The 12,366-nt window shown below is 46.6% G+C and overlaps 1 protein-coding gene across 4 annotated transcripts in view; it reads right to left on the bottom strand.

The window, feature by feature from the left end:
* PLEKHM1 (pleckstrin homology and RUN domain containing M1) overlaps nt 1–12,366 on the bottom strand; it is a 172,605-nt gene that overhangs the window by 104,717 nt on the left and 55,522 nt on the right. The window lies entirely within an intron of this gene.

Below are 12,366 nucleotides of genomic sequence, written 5' to 3' on the forward strand. Positions count from 1 at the left end.
CTCACTGATGAGGCCCCAGTGATGACAAGCTTTGGAGCAAGATGGACCCACAGTGTCAGATCATAACAGATGGAAAGGCTTTCATTAACAACTGGTCTGACACCCCCATTGTGCACAGGAAAATCTGAGGCCCAGAGCAATGCAGTGTGCCCTCTCTCCAATTATTCGTGCGACGGATTCACAGCCACTACGTGGGGATCCCAGGCCCTGATGCACTAACATTAACACACAGCCTAAATATGGTGGGGGGCAGTGGTGGGGGTCACTGCCAGGCAGTGTTCCACTGGCCTTCCAGGACAAAGCAAATCTTCTGAAGCCCTCTCAAGACTCCCAATACATATATCAAGGTGTCAGATGGTGTAGAATGGTCCAGGGAGAATGCCAGAAATGTCAGAAAATGGCTGAGTGAGATAAGCTGGAAGAGCAGGAATTGGAGTTGGAAGGCCTGTATTTGAATTATTTTTTAATTTTTAAGTTTTCATATGTCAGGGGCACCTGGGTGGCTCAGTCGGCTGAGCATCCGACTTCAGCTCAGGTCGTGATCTCCCACTCTGTGGGTTCGAGCCCTGAATCAGGCTCTGTGCTGACAGCTCAGAGCCTGGAGCCTGCTTTGGATTCTGTGTCTCCCTCTCTCTCTCCACCCCTCCCGCGCTTGTGCTCTGTCTCTCTCACTCTCCTTCAAAATAAATAAATAAACAAACAAACAAACAAACAAACGTATAAAAAAAGTTTTTATGTATTTATCTTGAAAGAGAGAGAGAGACAGACAGCAGGGGAGGGGCAAAGAGAAAGGAGAGAGAGAGAAACCCAAGCAGGGAGAGCCCGATGTCAGAGCTGTCAGAGCAGAGCCCGATGTGGGGCTTGAACCCATGAACCACGAGATCATGACCTGAGCCGAAATCAAGAGTCGGACACTTAACCGACTGAGCAACCCAGGCACCCCTGTATTTGAATTCTGAATGCTCCTTTTACTAGCTGTACCAGGACTAACTGAGCTGCTCAGTTAACCTTTATGAAATGGTAAAACACCCACCTCACAGGATTTGTGCAAAGAATTCAGGGAGGTGAAGGAGAAGCACTCAGCACATGACAAAAGGCCATTCGAATGTGAACAGTTTTCACATTGTCATGGGACAGAGAAAAGCCTGGGGTGTGGGGAGGGAGGGGGAAGAGCAGAGGCCACCACAGAGATCGAAATAACCCAGAGAAGCCTAGCCAGGAAGCAAACCGCAGGCATTGGCTTGGGCGGAAGCTCTCATCCTCCCTGCTTCCCCTAGTTCAGCCTTTCTGGGCTCAGCCAGGTAAACCTCCTCCCTTCCGCAGTGGTCCCCAGGAAGGCTTTTTCCAATGTAAGGAACATACTGAGGAAGATACATTCCTCTCCATGACCCAGGTCCTTCATCCAATTTCCTAAAGTAGTCCCTTTGCTCCCGGCTGGTAAGACCAGCAAATCTATTTTTAGGGAAATCAGCCTGATCAAAAAAAGATTGTTTTCCCAATGCCCCCAAAACTTCCTATCAAGCTGCAAGTCTCAAGTCTATTTTATTATAACGTGTGTGAACTCCCTTCCAACACCTAGACAAAACATACCCAGAAAATGTGTGTATACACACACACATACACACACACACACACACACACACACACACACACACACAGAATATTGTCAAGAAAAATTATCCATTTTTATCTGTTGTATCCAGTGTTGACAAGTAGACCCACCATACTTAGGGATTATCTGATTTTCTAGGAGTGCATACCTTTGTTTGACTTCTATTGATTAGGACATTTTAGAACTCTATAAAAGTAGAGGTTAACTTGTAGAAAACCAGTAACAATAGAAATGATTCTTGGGGTGCCCGGTAGCTCAGTCGGTTAAGTGTCTGACTCTTGATTTCAGCTCAGGTCACGATCTCATGGTTTGTGAGTTCAAGCCCCGCACGGGGCACTGCGCTGACAGCATGGAGCCTGCTTGGGATTCTGTCTCCTTCTCTTTCTGCCCCTCCCCTGCTTGCTCTCTGTATCTTTCCCAAAATAAATAAAAATAAACAAACAAAAAGAAATGATTCTTGATAATAACAGTGTATATGGTTCTTATCCAACAGCGATGCAAATGATTTCTGTCTGGTTTTATTGCCTTTAACCAATTTTGAAAATATTAGGTAACTGATTTCAGCGTTCCTTTCAACTACCAACTATAAATCTCCCTTCCCTGAATTTTCTAAAGATTGTTTTAAATTATTTTTAATTAATCTCTCCACCCAACGTGGGGTTTGAACTTACAACCCTGAGATCAAGAGTCGCATGTCCTATGCCCTGAGCCAGCCAGGCGCCCCTCCCTTCCCTGAATTTTCTTTTGACTTAACCTGACTCCCTCATTAATTAAGCTGAATAAAATCTTTGGCACATGTGCGTGTTACACTTGTATGGTAACGTACTTTTACCTCTTTAAAAAATTACGTTTTACCGATATCCATCTCAGGGCCTCACCAGGGGGTGGAGGGAGCTAACAGAAGAGGGAAGCGTGCAATCAGTGGACTGCGGTCCTCGTTGAGTCACCACTGCTAACGTGGCCTTGGGAGAGTATGCATCTCCTCTTAGCCTGTTTCTTCACTCGTAACTCCTAACGTTACAATTGTTCATCTATCTATCTTAACAACACTGCCACCCAATAGATTTTAATAAGCCTCTTGAGGCTTGCCCCGTCCAGCCCCATCCAGTCCCATCCAGCCCCGTCCAGCCCCAACCAGCCCCATCCAGCCCCAGTCCTTGCTCACAGGAGATGCTCCATAGATATACAGTGGAACACATTGAAAGGCACTGGCCTGGATCAGTTATATTTTGTGTTTTTAAGCAACCGAGCTCACGTCTCCAAATTATGCATTGAGTTCCATTATAAAACATGCAAATGCATTGAAACAGTGCCTGTGACAATTTAAACTTCCACTGTTCTCCTAAAAACACCAGCATCACATGTGGAATCCCGGAAGCCCCAGACTTCCTCAGAGCTCGAGTCTAACTTTCAAAGGCTTTTCCCAAATCCACAGTTCCCCAAGTGGGGTGCCGCTACCAGCCCATGAGGAACCTCTGGGCCCCAGGCTCTGACTTGACTGACACTCTCACCGAGCGAGCGCGAGGACCGTGTCGTGGGAATCACAGCAGTGGCTCCCGGCCTGGCCCTGAGCTACCAAGGCCACCTCTGAGTTGGGGCAGCCCTCAGCCACGCATTGTCTATAATGGAAGGAAGGTAGCCAGGAGCTGCTGGCCTCAGAGGACCTCACAGTTCAGAATCCACGAGGCAACCAGGAGGCCTCCCCTTGCGAGGACTGCCTGGCCATGTCTCAGCTCGTGGTGGCTCTTTCCCTGGCCAGATGTGAGCACACACCCCCCGCCGCCCCCCCCCCCCCACCTTTACTGCCTTACTGGAAGCATAGCTCAAAATGTTTTAGGTCTCTGTCTCCCTCCTCAAAGTTTCCATGGGAATCAGCATCGAGGGGGGTAATTCCAGACATAAATGCCATCGGTTTTCACTGGGGTTGGGGGGAAGAGGCAGGGGGAGACCTCGGGAAGAGTGAGACTAGAGAAGAGGACCATGGGAGGTGTGGGCACCTCCAATTATTTTTGAAAACTCTCCCCAGGCTATCCATTTTTCCACCCATTCACTCTCAAATTAGCATGTATTTGCCTAGGAGCCCTTGACTCTCGTAGCCACAATAGAAAGCCTTGCCAGATGGGAAATAAATAACAGCAGGCCCCCTCCCGGTGAATGGGCAGCCCATGACCCCAGAGGATGAGACAAGCCGCTGGGATCTGTTCTTTAGGAAGTCATGCCCGGGGAGTCATGAGAGCCCGTTCCCCTTTCCTCTCTTAGTGAATCATAGGTTGATTTCATGAGAACCAGTGATTCCCCCCACAATACCCCCCACCAAGACCTACCACCAAAGGCAGGTTCCCCGGATCGGATCGCCGTGGCTAAAAGTGACTGACTCATCAGAAGTTTCTGCGCCTGGGCCACGCTGATTCAATGAGCTTCAGCTCTGAGACCACCCCTCCCTCCTGAACATGTGGAAGGAGTTTGGGCCTCTGTTTCCAGCCATTCATAAGGCCTGTGTTCTTGCTCAGCCTCAAGGGCCCAGACTCAGCCCTGCCAGAGAAGTGGCAATCTTCATCAGAACTTTGTCGCTGAAAACAATCAGCAACCCCACCACCCATTTCCTCTGATGGTTTAGCCAGAGCAAGCAAACAGGGCCCTGGTCCTCACAGGGTGGCTATAAGGATTAAATGAAACAAGTCCCTGTCAAACTCTGAGCACAAAGGGCTGGCACACAGGAAGCACTCCCTAAAGGCTGCTGCTGCTGCTACAGTGGCTGTCGTTTTTGTCCTTGCTGTTTTCATCCTGAGTCCCAAGCTGTTTGAGGCAGGTGAATGTTTTACTTTCTTCTTACTTTTTCCCTGAAGCCACTCTTCTACACGACACTAGACACACTGCTGAGCATGCCCTGAACAGGGGGGTGGTGGGAGCACAGAGCCAGAAAGCATCAGACTACAGTAAAACGATCAGTTGTCAGATCTAACTTCTAAATGGAGTCAGGAATATTAGTGTTTGAAAATCCAGTCCAGGAGGGATGGCCAAGAGGAGAAGGCCAAGTAGAAAATAGAGAGAGGGGCGCCTGGGTGGCTCAGCCGGTGAAGCGTCCAACTCTTGACTTCAGCTCAGGTCATGATCTCACCGTTCGTGAGATCGAGCCCCACGTCATGCTCTGTGCTGGTGGCTTGGAGCCTGCTTAGGATTCAATCTCTCTCTCTCTCTCTCTCTCTCTCTCTCTCTCTCTCTCAGTAAATAAACATTAAAAAAGAAAGAAAAGAAAATATAGACAAGACCGCCAAGAAATTTGCCTGAAAAGCAGTGGAAGGAAAGGCTGTGGTTTGGCACGTCAGCCCAATTCACAAAACCAGAAGAGAGACAAAGGATGGGGAAAATGGGGGAAAAAAGAGGAACTAGGAAGGGAGTTGGAACAAGTGGAAGTCATAATGCGTCAATGAGAGCTATTTTGAGGACACACTGTCCAATGAGCCAGGATGCCAGAATGCAGGAATGGGCCACCCTAGTGAAGCCAGGGTGCTTCAGGAAAGGGCTAAGTCAAAAGGAGAGGTGTTTAGTGGGAAGGGAGGGTGATCCACACTGCATACACCACGGACTGTCTTGCTATCTGCCAGAAAGGAGGTCTGGCCTGGCTCTCCAGCCCTGCCACTGACCTTTGACTAGTCACTTCCCAATTAGGTCCACGGGGACACCGGCTGACTTGGCGGGGCCTGATCTTCCATTGCAGTCACCTGGCTGAGTGAGTCATCCAAGAACAAAACATCTCATGCTAACTGCCATATGGATCCACAAGTTTCTCTAGAGCTTTCTTAGAGCAATCTGCTAAGAAAGTTTATTTTATTTTTGTTCCTTCATTACATGTAGCAGCAGCTCAGTAATCTAAGGAAGGGGAAGGGGAAGGGAAAAGTGAAGTTCAAGGTAACACGCACCTCTGAGCATAAAGCTCCAGGAAGCATCACCCAAAATGGCAGGAAATCCAAATTTCCACGTTTCACCATATCTAAGACTATGGATGTAGGATGTACCATAATTTCAGAGATTTAAAAAAGTGCATCACAGTTCGTTAAATATGGCATGTGACATCAGAAGGCATTTGTGTATAATTTGCCTCTACCAATATTAAAATGTGTTATGGGTTGAATTCTGTGCCCCCAGAAAAATATGCTGACGTCCTAACCCCCAGTGCCTACCACTGTGACCTTATTTGGAAACAAGATCTTTGCAGATATAATCAAGATAAGGTCCTTAGGGGAGGCCTAACCCAGCCTGACTGATATCCTTGCAGGGGAAAAACACCATGTGAAGACAAACATACAGAGAAAATGCCATGTGATGACAGAGGCAGAGATCGGAGTGATCCAACTGGAAGGGAAGGAATGCCAGAGTACCAACAACCACCAGGAGACAGGAAGCATCAGGGAAGGATTCTATCCAGAGTCTCTGAGAAAGCAGGGCCCTGCTGATACCTTGCCTCCAGTTTTCTAGCCTCCAGGGAGACTAGAATAAAGTTCATTGCGTTAAGCCCCACAGTTGTAGCACCCCTAAGAAGATAATACAAAAAGGTTTTGCATTTCTATAGCATATATGACACGATTTCGAGAAACACTGCCCTTAAATACTTTATGTGATTGAGAAAAAAAAAAGCCATTCTGGAATGAAAATTTTGCTATGGCTAATCCATCTATAGATAATAGGAACATGGCCACTTCAGCTTTATACTTTTATACTAATATACATCAGTGGTGTTGGTGTTCATTCATTCATTTACTCAACAACTATTCATGAAGCACCTACCTATGCCTGGCGCTCTCCTAGGCACTGGAGACATATTGTGGAACGAAACAAGCCCCCTAGTCTTGTGGAGCTCAAATTTTAGTGCAAAAACAAAAACAAAAACTTACAACAAAAATGGACAATTTCAACCAGTGGCAAATGCTTTTAAAAAAAACAAAAGGAGAATAAAAGAATAACATCAATGAGGGGAAGAAGTCTCTTCTAGAGAACATGGTCAAGAAAGGCTTCTCTGAACCTGAATAAGCATTTTTCCAGAGACCTACAGATGGCCAACAGACACATGAAAAGGTGCTCAACATCACTCATTATCACGGAAATGCAAATCAAAACTACAATAAGATATCACCTCACACCTGTCAGAATGGCTAAAATCAAAAAGACAAGAAATAACACGTGTTGATGAGGATGTGGAGAAAAAGGAACCCTCATTCACTGTTGGTAGGAATGTAAGTTGGTGCAGCCACTATGGAAAACAGTAGGGAGGTTCCTCAAAAATTAAGAACAGAAACATCATATGATCCAATAATTCCACTACTGGGTATTTACCCAAAGAAAACAAAAACACTAATTCAAAAAGATACATGCACCCCTATGTTTACTGAAGCATTATCTACAATACCCAACTTTGGAAGCAACTTAAGTGTCCATCAATAGATAAGTGGATAAAGAAGATGTAATACACACACACACACACACACACACACACGCACACACACACACACACTAGAATATTGCACAGCCATAAAAAAGGATGAGATCTTGCCATTGGTGATAACATGGATGGACCCAGAGGGTATTATGCTAAGTGAAATAAGTCAGACTGAGAAAGACAAATACTATATGATTCACTTATATGTGGAATCTTGAAAACAAATTAATGAACGAACAAAAAGCAGAATCAGACCTATAAATACAGAGAACAAACAATGTTTGCCAGAGGGAAAAGGGGATAAGTGGATGGGCAAAATGGGTGAAGGGGACTGGGAGATAGAGGCTTCCAGCATTGGGATGAGTAAGTCATGGGAATAGGGAATACAGTCGATGGTATTACAATGGCGTCGCATGGGGACAATGGGCGGCTACACTCGGGAATGTAGCATAATGTATAGAGATGTTGAATCACTACGTTGCACACCTGAAACTAATGTAACATGTATGTCAAGTGTACTCAAATAAAAAAAACAATTAAGAAAAGGGGGAAAAAAGAGAAAAAGAAAGGCCTCTCTGAGTTGACATTTCAAAATGATACAAGTGGGTCATGAGAAGATCTAGGGGACAAGCATTCCAGAAAGAATCCACAAGTGCGAGATGGACTTCAGCCTGTTAAAGAAGTAGCAGGAAGAGAGAGGGAGGAGGAAAGAGGCAGAGAAGTGGCTGGAGAAGCAGTCAGGGACCAAAACGCTAGAAAGCTACAACCATGGTAAGGAGTATGGCTTTCATTCTCCATATGATGGAAAGCCACGAGAGGAATTTGAGCAAACGTGAGTAGAGAAAAGGTCCTCCTGGCCACTGAAAGGAAGGCAGACCTAAGGGGAACAAGATGAAAAGAAACCAGTTAGGAAGCTATTACAATAATTCAGGCAACAGACGGCAGGGATTTGGATCGGGATAGTAATGGTGTTAACAGTGTGGTCAGACCCTAGACATGTTCCAAGGACTTACTGCCGGATGGCATGTGGGGCACGGTAGAAAGACAGGTTTGCTCCCTAGCAAGTGGACCTGCTTGGACAAAGTTCGAATGTTTTCACCACCGGCCATACCCTTTCACTGACTCTTCAGCCAGTAGGCCCTGCCCTCGTAAGTAAAGCCAGATCATGCCTGGTTTGCATCTCCAACTGGGTTAATGAGGTAGCCGTGTGCAGAACACTGCAGAAGGCCCCTCCTCGGACCGAGTCCTACCTTCTGTATGGTTGTCATATAACATTAACACCCAGACCCTGAGCAACACCATAGGGCAGCCGTGGTAAAATCAATGATCATTATTATTGCGTAACAGTGAACGTGGTGGGGAAAACAAGCAGAACTGTAGGCAGGGGATCTCAGGTCCAAAGCCACTTCTTTGCCATTCGGCCGGCTAGGTAGCCTCCAGCAGGCCCATTCGTCTCCCTGGGGCTCCGACAACAGTGACTCTTGTAGTCTCTACTCAAGGACTCGTAATTGCTCATTGGTATTTAAAGGGCCTGATGCAGCCACATCGGCCAAACACGGGAGACCCCAAATGGCTGCTTCCTTTCCCCATGCTCCCAAATATGGACATAGTACTTATCTCAGGCGTTGTTTGGATTAAATGAGATAATTTATGTGGAAGAACCACCTGTGGTGGATGCTCAGTAAATGTTGGCTTCCTTCCTCCTCACCTTCCCTCTAACTGCTTCCTGCGTTAGGAATGCCATCCCCACCGCTGCCCCAGCCCTGCCCCAGGGTCAGACTCACAGGACCCTCTGCCTCTAAAAGGATATGCTGAAGAAATCGCTGGCCTGGAGACAAGAGCCCCCAGGGCTAGAGCCTACCAATGCCACTAAACGAGCTGTATGACCTTGGGAGGGTCCCTTCAACGCTCAGGGTCTCCCTTTCTCCTTCTCTGTAAAGCAAACAGTGTTGGGTTAGAAGATCTTCAAGGTTCCGCCAGTCCTGGACGTCTATATTCCAGCCAGAAAGCATCACGAGTGACTCCCAGTCTAGGAGGCCTAGCATCCCTGGGCCCAAGACCACTCACACAATGCACAAACGCCCATTTCTTCTTAACAGCTTGACAGACATTTGATTCAAATGCTGCATCTCAAGCTCTGGAAAATGTTATCAGCACAGGCCCCACCTCCCAAGTGACACACTCAGCACAGAGAAGAAGCGAGCTGGTACCAAGCTCTGTTTGAGGCCCAGCCCAGCGGTGCCCTGTTGGTGACCTCCTTGGCATGCAGCTGTCCAGTTCTGCTACTCCTCCTCCTCCTCCAGCTCACGTCTGGTGGGTACGGACAGCAGGCAATGGTCCTCACGGTCCCCACCCCCTCCCCTCCCCACCCTGTCTTGGTAGGAAGGCAAATTACTCCCACCGTTTTGGAAAACAACTCAGCAAAACCTATTACAATTTAGATGTAAAACATTCATGTCCTTTGACCCAGCAGCTTCGGTTCAAGAAATTGAACCTGCAGAAACACTTGAACAAAGGTGCAGACAATGAACAAGGAGACTCCCTGCCGCTTTATTTGTAGTAGCAAATACATGGGAATGATCCCAAAGTCCGCCAGCAGGGAATCCATTAAGTAAATTCTGCTACATCCATATAACAGTATGCCTTCTGGCAAGAATTATATCTCTTAGGATAAATAATGGAAAGATATAAACTGACATAAAACATGCTTCGAGGGGCGCCTGGGTGGCTCAGTCGGTTAAGCGTCTTGACTTCGGCTCATGTCACGATCTCACAGTTCACGAGTTCGAGCGCCGGGTCGGTCTCTGTGCCGACAGCTCAGAGCCTGGAGCCTGCTTTGGATTCTACGCCTCCCTCTCTCTCTGCCCCTGCACAGCTTGTACTGTCTCTCTCTCAAAACAGGTTTTAAAATTTTTTTAAAAGAAATAACAATAAGAATAAATAACTGCATATGGTGACACACATGGGGGAAAAAAACTGGAGTAACTATTAACAGTGGGTATCTTTAAGGACAAGACTACAAAGGACTTGGTACTTTGCATTATCCTACTTCTGCACTGCTTCAACTTTTTTTTTTTTTTTTTACAAGCGGAATTACTTTTATAAGCTAAAAAAAAAAATTAGAGCTAATTCTGAATGTCGTCAGTCCTGTCTCATTTTGTACACTGGCATTCACCTACATGTAGGCTCCCCAGAGCATGCCAGGCTTCCGACAAGCCGGGACATCTGCAGCATCAGCACCCGTTAGCCTCTTTGAATCTGAAATCCAGCGGGAACTCAGGAATAGACTTTGGCCCACTCCCTTCAGGAACCGCCCGGGAGAGAGCAGGGTATGGTCTGTTCTCAATATGTAGCAGTCCCAGATCGCTCATCAGTCTCAATATGTAGCCACGTTCCCCTCATCTCAGAGAGGTGGTCACACCCGCCCTCCCGCAGCTCCAGCAGAGGTTTAACCTGGAGGAGCTTACCTCGTGTAGTGGCTAAAGCAAGGGTTTGAAACCACGGGTGGATCTCACAGGCCCGGGGTTTCTCGACCCAGGAATCCCATTTAGCACAGAGATTTAGGTTAACTACGGGGACTTTTTTTTTTTTTTTTTTAATTTTTTTTTTCAACGTTTTTTATTTATTTTTGGGACAGAGAGAGACAGAGCATGAACGGGGGAGGGGCAGAGAGAGAGGGAGACACAGAATCGGAAACAGGCTCCAGGCTCCGAGCCATCAGCCCAGAGCCTGACGCGGGGCTCGAACTCACAGACCGCGAGATCATGACCTGGCTGAAGTCGGACGCTTAACCGACTGCGCCACCCAGGCGCCCCATAACTACGGGGACTTCTTAAAGTGGCTACTGAATGTGCCTTTTGCCAAACCTCTGGAGCTCTCTTCTGGTGCGAAATTTTTCAAGCCTGTTTTTAACTGTAGATCTCCCCCTTCCCTGCCCCCCACCCCCCACAAAGAAATCTTTACATGGAGTTCCATGATATGAATTAGTTAAAGGAAAAGCTTCTCCAGTTGAAGGTGAGGAGGGGCAGGTGTGAACCAAAGTCTCTCCCTCCATCTCCTTCCATTTTGCAGCCCCTGAGACACCAAGAGCCCGACCAGGTTCAGGGGGAAGATGGCTTGTGCAAAGTCACCCAGCAAACGGATGAAAAAGCTTGCACAGCTGGGAATCGAATATAGGTTTCTCAGTTTCCGACCCGCAGATCTTTTCACACTGACTTTTTTTTTTTTTTTCCTGCATGAAAGGAGGTGTTTTTTGTAAGCTTAAAAAAAGAAATAGCACAAGTTTAGGTAGAGGCATAGGAACACACATGAGAATTATTATATATACATGGAGGAAAATCTGAATCGAGCACACCACCTGGGGGCACTGGGGCGGATCAGTCGGTTAAGCGTCTGACTCTTGATTTCTGCTCAGGTCATGATCTCACACAGTTCATGAATCCGAGCCCTGCATTGGGGCTGTGTGCTGACCCTGCAGAGCCTGCCTGAGATTCTCTCTCTCCCTCTCTCTCTCTCTCTCGCCCTCTCTCTGTCCCTTCCCCCAGTTGTGATCGAGCACGCGTGCTCTATCTCAAAATAAATAAACATTAAAAAAAATAGAACACACCATCTATTTAATATTGAACGTTATGGGAGAACAGAATTAAAGGGAAACTAGCCATTTTACTCTCCAATGTTTGACTTTCTTAAAATGAGCACATATCACCTCATTCTCTCCTTGAATGTCTGAATGTGTTCACCAATTGAGCTAAGAAATGCTGGGTGGGGGGGGCGGGGAAGGAGACTAGTCTTTTTGTGGGAATATGACTAAAAACCAGAAGGAAGACTTATTATTTTCAGATATGCTATCAAAAATTTTAATTAAACATTTTTAAAAAATTTTTAAATTTTTTTTTAATTTATTTTTAAGAAAGAAAAAGTGTGAATGGGGGAGGGGCAGAGAGAGAGAGAGGGAGACACAGAATCCGAAGCAGGCTCCAGGCTGTGAGCTGCCAGCACAGAGCCCAACGCAGGGCTCCAACCCACGAACCACAAGATCATGACCTGAGGTGAAGACCAACGCTTAACCAATTGAGCCACTCAGGTGCCCCCCACCCCCGCAAAAAAATTTTAAAAGGTAGAATAGCTCCAGGTTTACTTAACAAGGATTGTGATGTACCATATTTGGCCACAAAATACGCATTCCTTTCCAGACTAATAATAAAAGTGCTGGTTGCTGCAAAGTCCTCTCCAATATCCTGAAGAGATCACTACTTAGCACTGGGGAAATCAAATGGGTTATACATGGCTCAAAGGCATTGATCCCGTTAGAAAATTTAGA

The sequence above is a fragment of the Panthera leo genome, chromosome E1 (assembly GCF_018350215.1).
Source record: "Panthera leo isolate Ple1 chromosome E1, P.leo_Ple1_pat1.1, whole genome shotgun sequence".
Classification (NCBI taxonomy): Eukaryota; Metazoa; Chordata; class Mammalia; order Carnivora; family Felidae; genus Panthera; species Panthera leo.